The sequence below is a fragment of the Sceloporus occidentalis genome, unplaced genomic scaffold (assembly GCF_023333645.1).
Source record: "Sceloporus occidentalis isolate IW3139 unplaced genomic scaffold, rSceOcc1.0.p SCAF_4, whole genome shotgun sequence".
Taxonomy (NCBI): Eukaryota; Metazoa; Chordata; class Lepidosauria; order Squamata; family Phrynosomatidae; genus Sceloporus; species Sceloporus occidentalis.
The window spans coordinates 12587776-12603506 of record NW_028316984.1 but is presented as its reverse complement, the minus strand read 5'-3'; the positions used below and the strand labels follow the sequence as shown (position 1 = coordinate 12603506).

The 15731-nt window shown below is 39.6% G+C and overlaps 1 protein-coding gene across 5 annotated transcripts in view; it reads left to right on the top strand.

Moving 5' to 3' along the window:
• The window catches only part of LOC149313515 (ADP-ribose glycohydrolase MACROD2-like), a 1160252-nt gene that overhangs the window by 989287 nt on the left and 155234 nt on the right, over positions 1–15731 (top strand). The window lies entirely within an intron of this gene.

Below are 15731 nucleotides of genomic sequence, written 5' to 3'. Positions count from 1 at the left end.
ACAGGGACATCACAGAAACTCAGGAGTCCATACTAAACAAGGTCATAATAAATAATGAAACAACCTCAAACAAATTATAGAAACAATGAGGGCAGGTTAATATGCACTGGTAATGGATTTCTTTGTAGCAGCACCCCGATTATGAAAATCCCTGCCAAAGGAAGTTAGGGAGGCTAATGGGATCCCCCACAAAAACTGAGGGGCAACTATATTTTAATGTATGTGTTTTTTCAAAAGGTTGTCTTCGTACAATTTTAGCTGCTTTTTTGTTCATTGCCTCGGGAGTCCTTGTGGGCTGGGAGGCATAAATAAAGAAATAAAATAAAATAAAATTTCAAACAGGTATAAGCCTCAAAAGTTATGGAACTGGGATTGAGTATTAAAGTGGGGTACATTTTCTTTGAGATATCACCATCCTGGAAAGAGGAAGCCATCCATGCAGTCTTCGTAGCCTGAATTTGACAAGCTGAAATGTGTCCAAAGGGGCATCAAGATGGTAAGAGAAATGAAGCCCTGTGAGGAACAGTTTAGGGAACTGGATATATTCAGTTCAGAGAAGAAAAGAAATAGAATTGATATGATAGCCTCATATAGAAGATGCAACAAGTTTGTTTTCTGCTGCTTCAGTGGCTATTACATGAGGCAATGTATTCAAAGCAAGAGAGAGAGAGAGAGAGAGAGAGAGAGAGAGATTCCACCTAAATGAAAGCAAGAACATTTTTGCTGTAAGAACTGTTCCACAGTGGAATAGATTGCCTGAGAGAGTGACTGTCTTTCTTTGGAGGTCTGTAGGCAGAGATTGAATCCATATCTTTCAGGAGTGCTTTAGTGGCAGTTGGATTACATAGCCCTTGAAGTCTCTTCCAACTCTAAAGTTCAATGATTCTGTGATTCTGTGTATGTGGTAAACAGGGTACCTGTCTACACTACAGTAATCTGCAGATTAATTTAAAGAAGAATTACTTCCCTGAATAATAGTTCAGTTTGCCCAGAGAAAGAGGGAGACGGGGGGAAGACCTATATTGCTTCCAGAGTATGAGAGTGCTTGAGTACAGTATATGTAAATGAAAAACAAATCTTTAATCCCCATATGACATCTCAGTTGTTGCTGGCTGTCCAGTAGCTTGCTATAGACAAACGTTCTTTTGTTACATCTGTTTCTAGTCTTTTTAACACTTCCACACTGAGCTATTGCTGCGCAATGTAAAGGCACATGATTAAGATCATAGCTTCCAGATTTGTCACCCTGAATGTGGCCTCATCTTCCGTTCCTATGCCCAGACAGGGCAGTGATTCTGCATCGTTTTGATCCTTGTTAGATATGGTGATTCTTGTCTGCCTCAATGACTGTGAGGTCAGGATTTAACTGGATTAATGACTATGAGCCGAGAACTAATTGATATATAATAAAAACTGTGATCTTGTATATGTGCCTTACGGCTGAAGTTGCTATCACTTCAGTTAGAATAGAATTCTTCTTAAATTTACTTAATTTAGAACATGTTTTTCTTCCCAAGTAATTAATTCATAAAAGCTATTCTGTGTCTATGTACACGTGCATACCCTTTTATTCACAGCCACTTGTAGCAATTTCAGTAGCCACAGAAAGAGAAGAAAGGAACCACATAAAGAAACAGCAGAGATTAGAGGATCATTGTAATCACACAAGTCCGATGAAGGATGAAGGGCAGAATGATTAATGCCAGCAAAACTGTAACCGGATCTGTGCAAATGACAATTGGAGATATGACGTCAGAGCTGCCCAGAAAGAGGACATAGAACTTTGGACTGGAGTGGAACAGAGATGGCTGAATTCTGATTGCAGAAGGTCAAGTAGAGAGCTGGAAAGCAAGAAGCATTTGCAACTTCTTCTTCCACCTTATCTAGTACTACATATACTCATGAATAAGTGTAGAAATTTTAGTCAATAAATTGACCCAAAAATCTGGGTTGACTTATCCATGGGTCAATGTAAGTACTGTACTTTAACTCTTATCAAAAAGGGTCCACGGGCAATATTAAATCCATAACTGCCCTCGATTTATACATGAGGCTGACTTATAGCTGAGTATATACGGTAATTTAAATAAGAGCCTATGAATGTGTGTGTGTGGGGGGGGGGGAGCCCTGGTGAATCAGAAGACAGGCCAGCAGTCTGTTTCCATAATAGCCAACTGGATGCCTAATGAGAAGCCCATAAGCAGGACAAGAGAGAGGGCAGTGGTAGCCATCTGCTCTTCTTGCCTGGTAGTTTTTATTACTATCCTGGACTAGTTTTGGTGAAGTGATCTAAGCAGTTCTCCAGATGAAGTAAATGTTTTCTGCAGGATGCTTATTTTAGCTGTTCTTGAGCATATTTTTTAAAGAGATAACTAGATGACATTTGCATTGTCCCAGACCATTCACTGACAATTCCCAGCACTAATGGCAACATTTTATTTCCACCCAGAGGACGGGGCCAAAATAAATAAATTAATAAATGGCCAGGATGTATCACAACCACTACAACAAAAATATCCAAAAGAACTTTTTAATAAAGTTAAAGAGACTGTATGGATCTGGAAGCAACATGAAGAAGCACCAACCAGAAATAAGCAAGGAATTCTGCTCTGAGACCTTTTGCACTTCTTTGCACTAATTTGGAAGAACCCAAAGCCTTTCTTGGTTCTCTTTTTCTGCCACCCCTCCAGCTCAACAATATCTTCATTGAGATGCTGAAATCAGAATTATACCCCATATTCAACATGGTTTCACATCAAAGATTTGTGTAAATCAGGAGTAGGAATGGTGTGCCTCCCCAAGGTGTTGAACTGTAACTGCCAGAGTCCCTCACCTCTTGCTTTGCTGGTTAGGAAACCTATCAAGAGAGCCACAGAAAGCCCACCCCTGGTATAAAGTCAGTTACATTACTGAATTTTCTTCCCAATGACTGTCACTGCAGCATACCTTTTTCACAAATGTTATGGCTTTTTCACAGCTGATGCACTTGATCGTTTCATTGAGCTGTTGACTGTGACCTCAGATCCCTTTCCTTGTTTGTCACTGCTGTCTCAGCCCCCATTAGTTTATATATAGAAAATTGCTTCCCATCAATTTAGCCAGAGCAGATAATAATCCTCACACAAGCAGATCCCTTTTAAAAAATTGTTATTATATTGGCTGCTTTCCAGTTCTCTGGTACAGAGGCCGATAAAATGTTAGCATAGTAACTCAGTGGCAAGTTGTTCTTTTTTTCCCCTTTTTCTTTTTAAAAAAGAGTTTGCAAAGGAGAGAAAAAATGGAGAGGGAGATTAAGGAAGATGGGAAAGATTCTACTTCTGCTCAGAGTTTGTAAGCGCTTAGTAATCAGTAGGTAGATCTGCTGTCTTTTTATTCAAAAGGGAGAATGGAAAATGAACATTTCAAATATGGCCCATAAATCCACTGTAATTTGAACTGCATACTGAGGCACTGTTTAATATTTCCTATTTCTGAAGGGATTTGTAGCATGGTAGTGTCAGAGGCACACTGTAGTTAGGGCACAACCTTTGAATTTGTTACGGTGGCCATATTTCTAAAGCTGGAGTGACCTCATTATTATACCAGAGTATAGGTTTTCTCATTATACTTTAAGAACAAGAGGAAGGCAAGTTGCTATAAGGTCAGCTTACTGGAACATCCATGTACACAAATTAGCTGTGAAACAGGATCATTCAGAGCCAGCTGTTCAGCTCTTTGTAGTTGTGACATATACATTGCTGCTAAGCTCAAGCCTTCACCACCTGCTCCTGGATTCTGTGTAACAATATGCCCTGCTCAGATCTGTAGATGGCATGTCACTTCTGTCATGGACAGTGTTTTTTTATTATACAATTGTCATAATGAGTACAATGTATATAGATAAACACCATCTATGTTAGCTGCAGAAATGGTGTTAACAGTGCTTTCCAAAAGGAGTAAATGTAAAAAAGATTCTCACAATTTTTGCAAGAGATTTCAGAATAAATGGAAAGTCAGGAGCAAATACAGGTTTAAGCAATTCAGAACGTTAGTTCTTAGAAATCAAACCTGTCATAGAAACTTGGGTACAAGAAAGATTTAACTACAAAAGCAAACTTTTTGCTTGTCCATAAAAACCTGCCCAACATGCCATGCACATAAAGCCATGGATCCAGGTTAACTGAAGTACTATTTAATCAGAATATCCCAGGAAATGAGATGAACCAAATGAGAACATCAGATTTGTATAAGAACATAATAAAATACCTGCAGGATCCTAGTGAAGGCCCATCATTCTCATGGGAGCCAGTCAGATATATAGCATGAACATCCAAATTAGGGTACTGAACTAACACTTAACAAATGAAAGAGGTGGAGAAAGTATTGTAATGGAAGATTTTTAAAAAAAATAGATAGTGGTACCAAAGGGGGAAAAGAAAAGTAATGTATGAGGTAGCAGAGAGTTGAAACAGGATGTACAATATGAAGTCGAAGGCTTTCATGGCTGATATCCATAGTTTTTTGTGGGCTTTTGGGGCTGTGTGGCCATGTTCTAGAAGAGTTTTTTCCTGACATTTTGCCAGCATCTGTGGCTGGCATCTTCAGAGAAAGATGCCAGCCACAGATGCTGGCGAAACGTCAGGAATAAACTCTTCTAGAACATGGCCACAAAGCCCAAAAAACACACAAAAAACTAAGGACATACAATATTTCATGAAGTTTTCCTAAAGCTTTTTTGCCATTTACAGTTAGTTTGTAGGCATAGCCTATGACAGGCCTAATGATGGCAATTGTCTCTTCAAACAGTGGTGCCATTAGAATCTCCATGGTGACCATGGTCTTTACAATCTTTTCCCCACACATCTTCATCTTTCTTTTCATTCATCTGGAAGGAATATTAATCTTTCTCTCCCCACTTTTTCCCCCCAATTTAAACAAAATTCCAGCAAAGAAATGAAGGACTTGAATGGGCTTGTAAAAAAAAATTCCTGGAGGGGGTTCCCTAACAATACAAGAACAGCATGCAGACATTGATAAGGGTATTTGCCTGTTTTGTGATAATACCGAACACTTGCATTCTCCTGGGTTTCACTCCAGCAGCTTTCCGAGTACTAAATTTGCATTCTTTTTACAAAAGTAATAACAAACCTGTGGAGAATGAACACGTTTCCTAAACGATTCCATTTTGTCTCTTCTTTTTGCTCCTTTTTTCTCGGCTCTTTTGTGCATGATTCTCTTTGTTCAGCTTCCTCACCCTGATTTGCATATAAAGGCACTTATAATTATTCTGGGCTGGCAAGATATTCCCTATCTCTACAAGAACCTGTAGTTTTGCTCAATGGATATGGTTGCGTGGTGCCATGTCAAAGAGCAGAGCCACTGGGCTAGCTTTCTGACATTCAGATTAATGCTCAGAAGGGACTCATGAATGCTGTGTGGTTTTGTTGAAGTCTTATTTCATATTGTCTCTTCATAAAAGTGGAAAGCGGAAAATGTTCCAAACAGCAATGATAGCCTGGCTTGTTTGGTGTGTGTGTGTGTGTGTGTGTGTGTGTGTGTGTGTGTGTGTTTTAATTGAGACAGCTAAATCCCAGTATTCACAGAAACAGCACAAGGCTTCTTCAAAGGGGGATTAAGCTATAAATAAAGAAGTTTTAAAGTAAAGGTTCTGTTGTGAGTCCCCTTCCTCACCTAAACACATAGACACAAGAAGAGTGATGAAAGAGTTGTTTAAGGAGGTTGTTTATGGCACTAGCTATATGCATCAATGGTTCTTATTTCAGACCCCTGGGTTTGAATTTCCAAAGAAATTCCAGTCAGATACCAGCATTTGTTGTTGCGTGCCTTCAAGTCATTTCTGACTTATGGCAACTCTCAGTTGAGCCTGTCACAGGGTTTTCTGAGGCTGAGAGTGTGTGACTTGCCCAAGGTCACCCAGTGGGTTTCCGTGGCCAGCCAGGGATTCAGCCCCTAGTTTTGAGAGTACTAGTTCAGTGCTCAAACACCATACCTAGCAAAGTGATAATGAAACTGAAGCTGCATTCACATGGAGAAATAACCCAGTTTGACACTGCTTTAACTGCCCTGGCTCAAGGCTATGGGATTCTGGGAATTGGAGTTTGTGATGGGCCCAGAGCGGAGCTCCACTCTGGGCCCCATAACAAAATCCAACTCCCAGAATTCCATAGCCTTGAGCTAGGGCAGTTAAAGTGGTGCCAAATTGGGTTATTTCTCCAGTGTGGATGCAGCCAAAGTCACTGTGGCACCCTTGTGCTTTACAACACTTGGAACACTGCTTGGGTTACAGAGGCAGGGCACTAGTCCCTACCCATCAGCCAAATGTGGGAAACTCCTTCCTGGCTTTGTTCTTTTGAGATCTTCTTGGGTCACAACCTAGGTTGTTTTTGTAGTCCAGATTAGAACACATAGTTTATGTGCAAAAAAAGTTTTTGCTTGGGGTTGTTTTTTGTTTTTTTGTTCACGTATCTTTTTTATGTGTCCAAATTTGAAAATCTCTTGCCATTGCATTCCCATAATCACAATCATGTTAGTTGTCAGTCATGAATAACACTAAAAACAACAGCATCCTTTCTGAAAGGTAGAATTAATGCTTTCTGACCTTCTGTGACCTCCTCCAAGCCAATATAAATAAAGGGCTTACACTTACCTCCCGTCCACCCAATAATTGTTTCCTCTCCACTTCTTCCTGCTTTCACATTTGTTTTGTTGTGAATAAACTACCAAATAAAAAATCCAGTTGAATGAAATGCTGGATGGTGTATTCAGAGAGGCTCTGAATTTACATTTAGATCTTGTCACCTAAATGCATTGCCCATTTCTGATTTACAAAAATCCCTAAGGCTAGATTCACTCAGCCCTAGAAAATGTTTTCACCTCTCCTCATCTCTTACTGACTGAAAATAAAACTCTATATAAGAGGAGAAATAGTTGCTAGGTATGGAATCAGATTCTTCCTCTGTTAATCCATTTGTGCCATAGAATTGGAAGAGATCTCTCTTTACTCACAAGACATGATCTCACTGAATGCAAAATATTTAATTCCCAGAGGAATATATCCATAATGTGTACGATGATTTGGTTTTAGATTTGTTATTTGGTACCCAGCTAGTGGCACCAAAAGAGGAAAAAATGTAATTTTTTTTAACTGGATGCCTCACTCACTTTGGGTATAAGCTACAGTGAATGAGAAGTCAACTATGGCACGGATCTGTTGTCTCTGCCCCTTACATATATAATTTGGATAGCAGCCTTCAAAACCCAGGTCAATTGCTCTCTGCCATGTCAGGTTCCCTAGTACTTATTCAGGGAGATCAGAGAGAGGCTGCAATTTCACCAGCAGACATTTCAATCAGGAAAATGCACAAGAGCCACTGTCCACCATCAGGGGCCCTTTAGATGTGTTGGGTAGCAACTTCCATAATCTCCAGTCAATATGTCTGAGGAGTTGTACTCAAACTGGATTTGGATGCATACAGACCTCCAGATGTTTAGACTACAACACCCTCCATCCTTTATCACTGGCCATAAGTCCAAAATATCTGGATAGGCAAAACTCTACCCCCCCCCTCCCGCCACAACTGTGCTAAAGACAAGATGAATCTCACATTGTCTAAAGTTGAGTTAGATGTGAGAATATTATTCTGCAGCCATCAGCCCTAACCAACATACTAAATGGTGAGGAACGTTATGAGTTGCAGCCAAACAACAGCTGGAGGTCTATCCATGATCTATGAGGTTGCTTTTCAACTGGTGGATTGAGATCTATAACTGGCTTGAAGCCTGATCAGCACACATAAATGGCAGAGAAGGAGAAATAAGTCCCAGGCTCTCTGATAGGAGATCCTGGGTATGAAGAGGTCAAAGGCTTTGCATGGCAAATCCTGGACCAACCGTGCTTTTTTTTTTTTTTTTAAAGGTTACCAGGACCTAGAGTTTGGGCATCCATTTTATGAAAATGATAGGTAATACTGCCCAAGGATTTATGAAATGAAATTAGATTTTTAAAAGCTATTTTAACAGTGGAACTATTGCATCTGGAATCAAAACTTCATTCTGCATAAGACTATATTAGACTTATCACCTTCTATATACTTTGCAGTAAAAGGAACAATGTGGCAACAAATAAAAGAGTGCCAATTCAACCATGACATAAGGAAAAGGTGTTGAACTTCCTAGGAATTGACTGTTAGTGATTTCTATTTGGAATGGCTTCAAAAACTACAAAACAGACACTGCATGTAATGAGAGCAAAGTCTAAGGATGCTGTAACTAAGCAACTAGGAAGAGTAATTGCATGGATGCTGAGGTTCAGGAGTACAGTGCACACAAAGAAGCATTACCTTTTAATATAAACTGTCACAGGGAGTTTGATTGAACTGGACCTGCATTCATATTAGAAAGATCATTGAAGGCAGCATATGTTATAACAGGGCACTCCAATTGTCCTGCTTTCACCACTGTCTGTTACAGATTTATCTAAAATATTTACGTTGCTGGCATCTGAGCACTGTGAAAAGATGAGATGAACAGGTCTCCTGTAAGTATTAGACCATGGACAAATATTGGTGTCAGAAGGTAGATGTGGAATCTCCTATCCATTCTACAGTGCGAGACAGCAACAAATGCATTCCCCTTGGACCCACCATTTTCTCAGAGCATAGCCTGCACCATTAGATGCTAGTGGGAGAGATACCATAGGGTGTTTTTTATTGGCAGGCAGATCAAGTGATGACAATCTAACTCCATTGGTTTATAGGCTACCGACTCTCCTTTTTTTACTTCTTGATCCAACTGGTTTTGGTTATCATGTGTTCTTGGAAGCAGTTTCAGAGCAAGTGTTTGGCGAACAGTATGCTCATTGTCAGCAAACTCTTACATTCTCAAGTCATGTCCTTGGATATCTGGCCTCCTGCTCACTGTCCACTTGACCTGACAATAGGGCTCTGTTCAGACTAAGTTTGTTGAACACTTCCCGTTAAAATCAGGATGCTCTTGATTCAAAGTCATGACTAATATGGATTTCGGAGGAGGGGGGTGTTCCTAAAAGAATAATAATTTTAACACCTCTTTTCTTTACAAAATACATTCCAGGCAACTTCCCCAACATTTTTCATAAAATACAAATAAAAAATAGTTCAAATTATTCAGATCAGTTTCATAAAGTGAAAGAAAGAGGAGGAGTCCTTTCGTACCACATTGTTGTAGCACTATGTACTGCCATGGCAACATCCTGTGGAATCTATGGATTGAGAGTTTCGGGTAGGGCATTCCTCTGGTGCCTCTGACCAAACTACAAAACCCAGGATTCTACAGGGTGCAACTAATGCAGTTAAAGTGGAATCATATTACTATAAATGTGTAGTGTGGAAGGGTCCTAGGAGGAAAGAGGGCCTAAGTGCAAGTCACTTATTCTGGATCCAACCCAGCGAGGAGCAGTGACACAGAAAGTATAAGCGTCGTGGGACATGATGGTTTTTCTAGAGCAGAAGTGGAAACCAGACAACCACCCAGACATTGTTGAACTACAACTGCAGCCCAGCCTTGCATAGCCAATGGTGAGAAAAGCTGGGACTTGCAGTTCAAAAGCATCTTGGGCACAAGGAGAACTATTGTTTATTTTCTATCTGGCATGCCCATGGTAAAGTGATCATCTGAGCAATCTATTGCAGAAAGAAACAGATGCACCACTGGGCTAATGCCCATGAAGAAGCATTCAAGACTTCTTCACTGCTGACCATATAGATTTTTCTCAGATAAAATAATGTGGTCATGATTGGCTCAGTCTTGCCAAGCGGAAGTAGTGAAATGGAACTAGAACATATTGCTCAAGCCTGAGTCTCTTGCCATTATTGGCTGGGTGCAGTGTTCCAGAAGGACAGATTATAATCAGGTGAAACTTCACAGTAGATACAAAGGATAAATACAAAGCAAGAAGATTTCAGCTGAGATAGACAAAGGCTTAGACAAACTATTTAACATAGGTATATTTTTATTGTTTTTATTAGGGTACTGTGTGCCACCTTGATGGCATCTGTAACATGAATTGAGTTGTAAGTTTTGTTGGCTGGCTAATGCCAAGAAATCCCTAATGTTTAATTAAATTTTATCCTGGGTTTCATCTCTTTGAGTGGTGTGAGGCTATTACCTCTGGATTTTAATGGCACTGCTAGTTAAGTGTGATAGGGCAAATACCTTTTTAGTGGTACCCCTATTAAATAAATAGGCTCAGCAGGAAAAAGTTATGTCAGTGAGTTTCATAAAGCATGTGCACACACACATGCGCACACAAGCATCAGTAACAGAGCTGACATCCTTACGTTTCTTCTGCTTCTCTTGAATAGTCCTTTCTTCTGCACTGGCCCATGGCTAATAGGAATGAATACCCTTTGCCTCTCCACTAATGCAGAGAGATACCATGTAGGACATACTGTTTAATGCTATCATTTCCTCATTCTCCATCTTGAAGTGTTTATACACAAACACATTTGAGTACTCATTCAATATATACATGTGAAAGGAGGGCAAGTGGAATAGCAGACTAAGATGAGAATAACAGAAAAGACATCTGGGAATTGATGGGAATTAAATGAGCAGAAACAAGAGAACTGTGACTGAAGGCACAGGAGAGAGATGAAAAGGAAACTGGAGAAAGACAAAACAAGTGTTGAAAAAGAAGATGAAAGATATGAGCCAGCAGTGCTAAGAGCAGCTGCTCTTCTTCTTCAAGGGTGCAGAGTATATGAAAACATGGGCAGTCTCTGCTTAGCATCGAATCTAGCTCATTTGTTAAGTCCCCTTCAGCTGAAACAATTTATTTGTTTAAGCAGTAGCTGCCTTTCAAAAAGATATCTTAGGATGCTTCTTGGATGTGCACCTTACATATCCAGCTGGAAGCTATAAACCAGCATGGGCCAGAGGGCCAAATTGCTCAGACTTACTTTTTAAATGACGAGATTTATGTGTTGGCTAATCGCAGAGGTACCCTTGTGAAGACTGAGCAAATCTCCAGGCAGCAGCTTTCCACAAGCCCTTCTGTCCCTTCCCTACCTAAACTCACAATAGGACATCATTAATGTTGGCATCACAGGCAGATCTGATCCCTTTGATTTGTATGAATTGTTTGAAACCAGAATGATTTAGTTTACAGCTCATTTGACAACCTAAAGTAATGTAACACCCTAAGGATCCATTTGAAATATCACATAATTTGCTTCTTTTGTAAAAATTTTTAGCCATGTTCACAAGTATGATATTAATATATAATGTCAGAGTGGCAGAATTCAGAGGTTATACCAAACTATGATGTGCTCAAGCCCTGGGTTCAGGTGCTTTCTCTTTCTTCTTCTCATGGCCTTCACTGCCTTCTTTCAAGACAACTAATAATTTGACATTGCATTTTGTTGTTGTTGTGTGCCTCCAAGTCGTTTCTTAATTTATGGTGATGCTAAGGAGAACCTATCATAGAGTTTTCTTGGCCAGTTTCTTCAGAGGTTGTTTGCCATTGCTATCACATTAAAACCGACCAAATTATAGCTATGCCATAAAATGGTATCAAACAAGAAATGGATTAAAATCTCATTTCCATCCCGGTTTTCAGGCCACATCATGGTTTATCTAGATGTAGTGGGAAACTATGATTTGATGTAGAAAATCTAGAAGGGAAGCTGAGCTTTTGAATTGAGGAGCAAGATGGGGAGCATAAAAGAAGCATGTTTATGCAGCACCAAACCAGGATTTCATGTTACATTTAAAACAAGCAAAATTCGGGGAAACTACTTTTTTGGATGATAATGCCCAGAATTCCCCATCCAACACAGCCACTGGCCATGCTGACTCAGGGTCCTGGGAGCTGTAGTTCCAAAAAGTAAGTTCTCTAAGGTCTAGAAATGAAGCATTCTTATCTTGCATGGATATGATAGTTTTCAAATTTTGATGTTAATGGACATCTTTGAGGTGAAGAGTTGTCAAATCTAGGATTGTTGGTCTAACTACCTACTGTTTAAATACTATTTGTTTTAACAGATTGTTACAAAATCATAAGCAAAAACATTTAAAAATGCAGGGCATTCTGCTAAAGCAAACAATATGCCAAATAAATGTTTTCATATTTAAGACAGATAAAACATATGCAAACTGAAAACAGGAATGTCACCTCTTACTGCATTATACAAAAACTCACTTTGCTAATTAACAAATGTATTAAAATAGCAAATATGGTATATGAAATTAAAATAAAGAGGGGAAGGAGACTAGATGAGGAATGAGAAGGCAAAACCATTTTTACTAGCTTAATATGTCAATTTATATTCAAAAGACATTGTACTCCTCATAGTTTCAGCATACACACTAGAAAGGTAGCAACATTCTTCCAAAGTGTCAGATGTTACTGTCACTATATGCCTTCATTGGACAGGAGATATTGTCCATAAGGAAAGCCTTGGTCTTGTTAAACTATGGCTGACTAGACAGAATTGTTCTGTTCTTTCACTCTCTGATGTTTAGCCACAGTTATTATTGTGAAGCATTTTCTAAGCTGGGGTATTTCTCTGAAATATTGAGCCATCTCAAGAAAAGAACATGTAGTAAGAATCTGATAAGCCATAGTACATCTAATATATTAGGTGTCCAAAATGATTTTAAACTTTTGAGCCATCTATAGTAGGCCGTTTCATCCAGAATAATTCAGAGATTATTTCCTCCCTGAGATTTCTTAAAAGGAAAGGAGAAAGGCTGTTTCTTGAGGCTGTGAAGAAAGACCACAGAGGAAATTCACCAGAGCTGCTGGTAGAGGAGGCACAAGTCCTGGTCCAAAACACTGTGCAGCCTGAAGAGGAGCCCAATTGCAGCCTCCTTCCCACTTGGGCCAGTATTTGATGCACCATTTAGACCAGTGCTTCTCAAACTTCCTAATGTCACAACCCTTTAATACAGTTCCTCATGTTGTGGTGACCCCCAACCGATGGTCTCTGTTCCTAAGACCATCAGAAATATGTGTTTTCCAATGGTCTTAGGCAACTCCTGTGAAAAGGTTGTTCAACTCCCAAAGGAGTCGCAACCCACAAATTGAGAACCGCTGATTTAGATGCTATTTCTTTGTGATTTCCCTATTAAGGTGCTTTCTAAAGTAGGTTGCATCACCCTTTTGAACAGCAAGGATAACCATGGGACAAGCTCTGCATTTTTTATCCTTGAACCTTGCCATTTGGGGGTATCAGGATATAGTGGTGTACTGATTTGTGCATTGGACTATGATCGTGGAAATCAAGGTTCAAATCCCTGATTGGTCATGGGAACCGTTTGGTGACCCTAGGCAAGTCATACTACCCCTCCCACCAAACAAATCTTGCCTAGAAAACTCCACAATAGGGTTGTCTTGGGGTTGCCATAATTCACGGCATGCAGCACCAATGGCTATATTTCCTATTTAGAGCCAAAGCTTTGTAAACAGTTATCCAATTTGGATACATCAAATTAACAGCAATAAGTCTTGAAATATGTTTGGTATAACAGGGTGTGACTTTTTCCTCCAGATTGTATGCAGCTGGGCTGGCAGGGGCAGTTAAATTAAAAAAAGAAAAGGCAAAGGAATGGGTACATTTAGTATGAAAAATAGGCTCCCATCTTCACTTTGCAGTAAAATTATCAGAAGTCTGTTTAGCCAATACAAATATATCTGGTAGGGCACTTTCAGTTCAGGCTCCTTTAGTGTATAGTATAGTGTCTAGATCAAGGGAAGTAATAGTGCCACTATATTCTGCTCTGGTCAGGCCCCACCTGGAATCCAGTGTCCAATTCTGGGCACCATAATTTAAAAAGGATGTGGAGAAACTGGAGCATGTCCAAAGGAGAGCGCCTAAAATGGTGAAGGGTCTGGAAGCCATGCCCTATGAGGAATGACTTAGGGAGCTGGAGACGTTTAGCCTGGAGAAGAGAAGATTAAGAGGTGATATGATAGCCCTGTTTAAATGTTTGAAGGGATGTCATATTGAGGAGGGAGCAAGCTTGTTTTCTGCTGCTCCAGAGACTAGGACCCAGAACAATGGATGCAAGCTACAGCAAAAGAGATTCCACTTCATCATTAGGAAGAACTTCCTGACAGTAAGGGCTGTCTGACAGTGGAACACACTCCCACCGAGTGTAGTGGAATCTCCTTCCTTGGAGATCTTTAAACAGAGGCTGGATGGCCACCTGTCGGGGATGCTTTGATTGTGATTTCCTGCATGGCAGGGGTTGGACTGGATGGCCCTTGCGGTCTCTTCGAACTCTATTATTCTATAATTCTATGATTCTATGATCTTTTTGACTCCCATCCAGTGGCGCCAGTGTTCCCTTGTTAGTGGAGCAATGAAGCTTCTGCAAGTTTAATCTGAACTTTTAAGGAGCTATCTAGAGTTTTCAGACCCTATCCTTAAAATGGGTTCAGCACCATGGATAGATAATTTAAAATTAAGATTCAAACATAATGCAGATTCATTGCCTCAATACTCTCACCAGCCACCTTTGCTCCCATCTAAACAAATGGAGTCTAAATAGATAATTTGACTGAATCTATATTTTTTCCAGAACTGCAACAAGCATGGTTCATTATATTTGGGCCAATATATTTCTCAAATGAATATCTGCTTTACACTTTGTGAGAGTTATTCCTGATGCAGAATCCCTGCTAATAAAGCATATAAATACTGTTTATGACACCAGATCTCATTTGATCTTGGAAGCTATGAGACACCACCAGTGCATGTCAGGTGCTGTCAGAAGAGGGAAGAATTGGCCAAACCAGTCTGAGGATTCCTTGCCTAAGAAAACCCTATGATATTCATAGGGTCACCACAAATCAACAAGTTGCTTGAAGAAACATGCACCCACATGCATAACTTCACTCCATGCATTTGAGGAAGCAGACCAAGTCTATAAAAGCTTGTGATACAACTTATTTTACATAGCAAAAGTGCTACAAGTTCCCTCTGGGTGCACATAATTTTAGCTGTAAAGAGACTGGGACCATATGGAACCATAATGTTATAGTCCTTTTCTTTCCAACAATACAATGAAACTCATTCATCCAGGAAGAAATAACCAGTATTATTATATTCAATGTACTCTTTTAACTACCTTTCAGTCTGTAGCATACATCTAGAAATAATAAAGTATATATATATATATTAAAAAACAGAATACATCAAAACATACAGGAAAATGGCCACAGGCAAGTCTAAAGAGCTAAAACAAATCTTATCTCAATTCAAATAGACCACTGCAATTAATAGGACTTGTTAGTCATCACTTATCTAAGTCATATTGATTTTAATGATCTTCTCTAGCTGGGACAAAAATTGGATGCATCCCATAGATACTTGTGAATGCAGAGGAACAATGAGTACAGATTTGTTGTCCTACTTTCCTGCCTAGCAGCACTCTTCCTCTTTTGTGGAGCTGAAGAATGAGGAATTAAAGACATATTTTACTCATGTATTGCAGAATTTAGTTTTACTAAATCCTCATTAAGGTTGGCAGAAGCTGTGCAAACTCATTGCTGAAAGAATCGAATTGAAATCACTGTGTTTAACATGAATGCCAGATCCAAAGAGTCTAGGCCTAACATTCTGTTCGCAGCAGCTGGTGACTTGAGGGCATGACTTGTGATACAATACATTTAATGTCAAGTATGGTTTGGGCCCTCAGTGATACCTGAAGCAAGGAAACATTTTACAATAGTTTTGAAATTGGCTTCC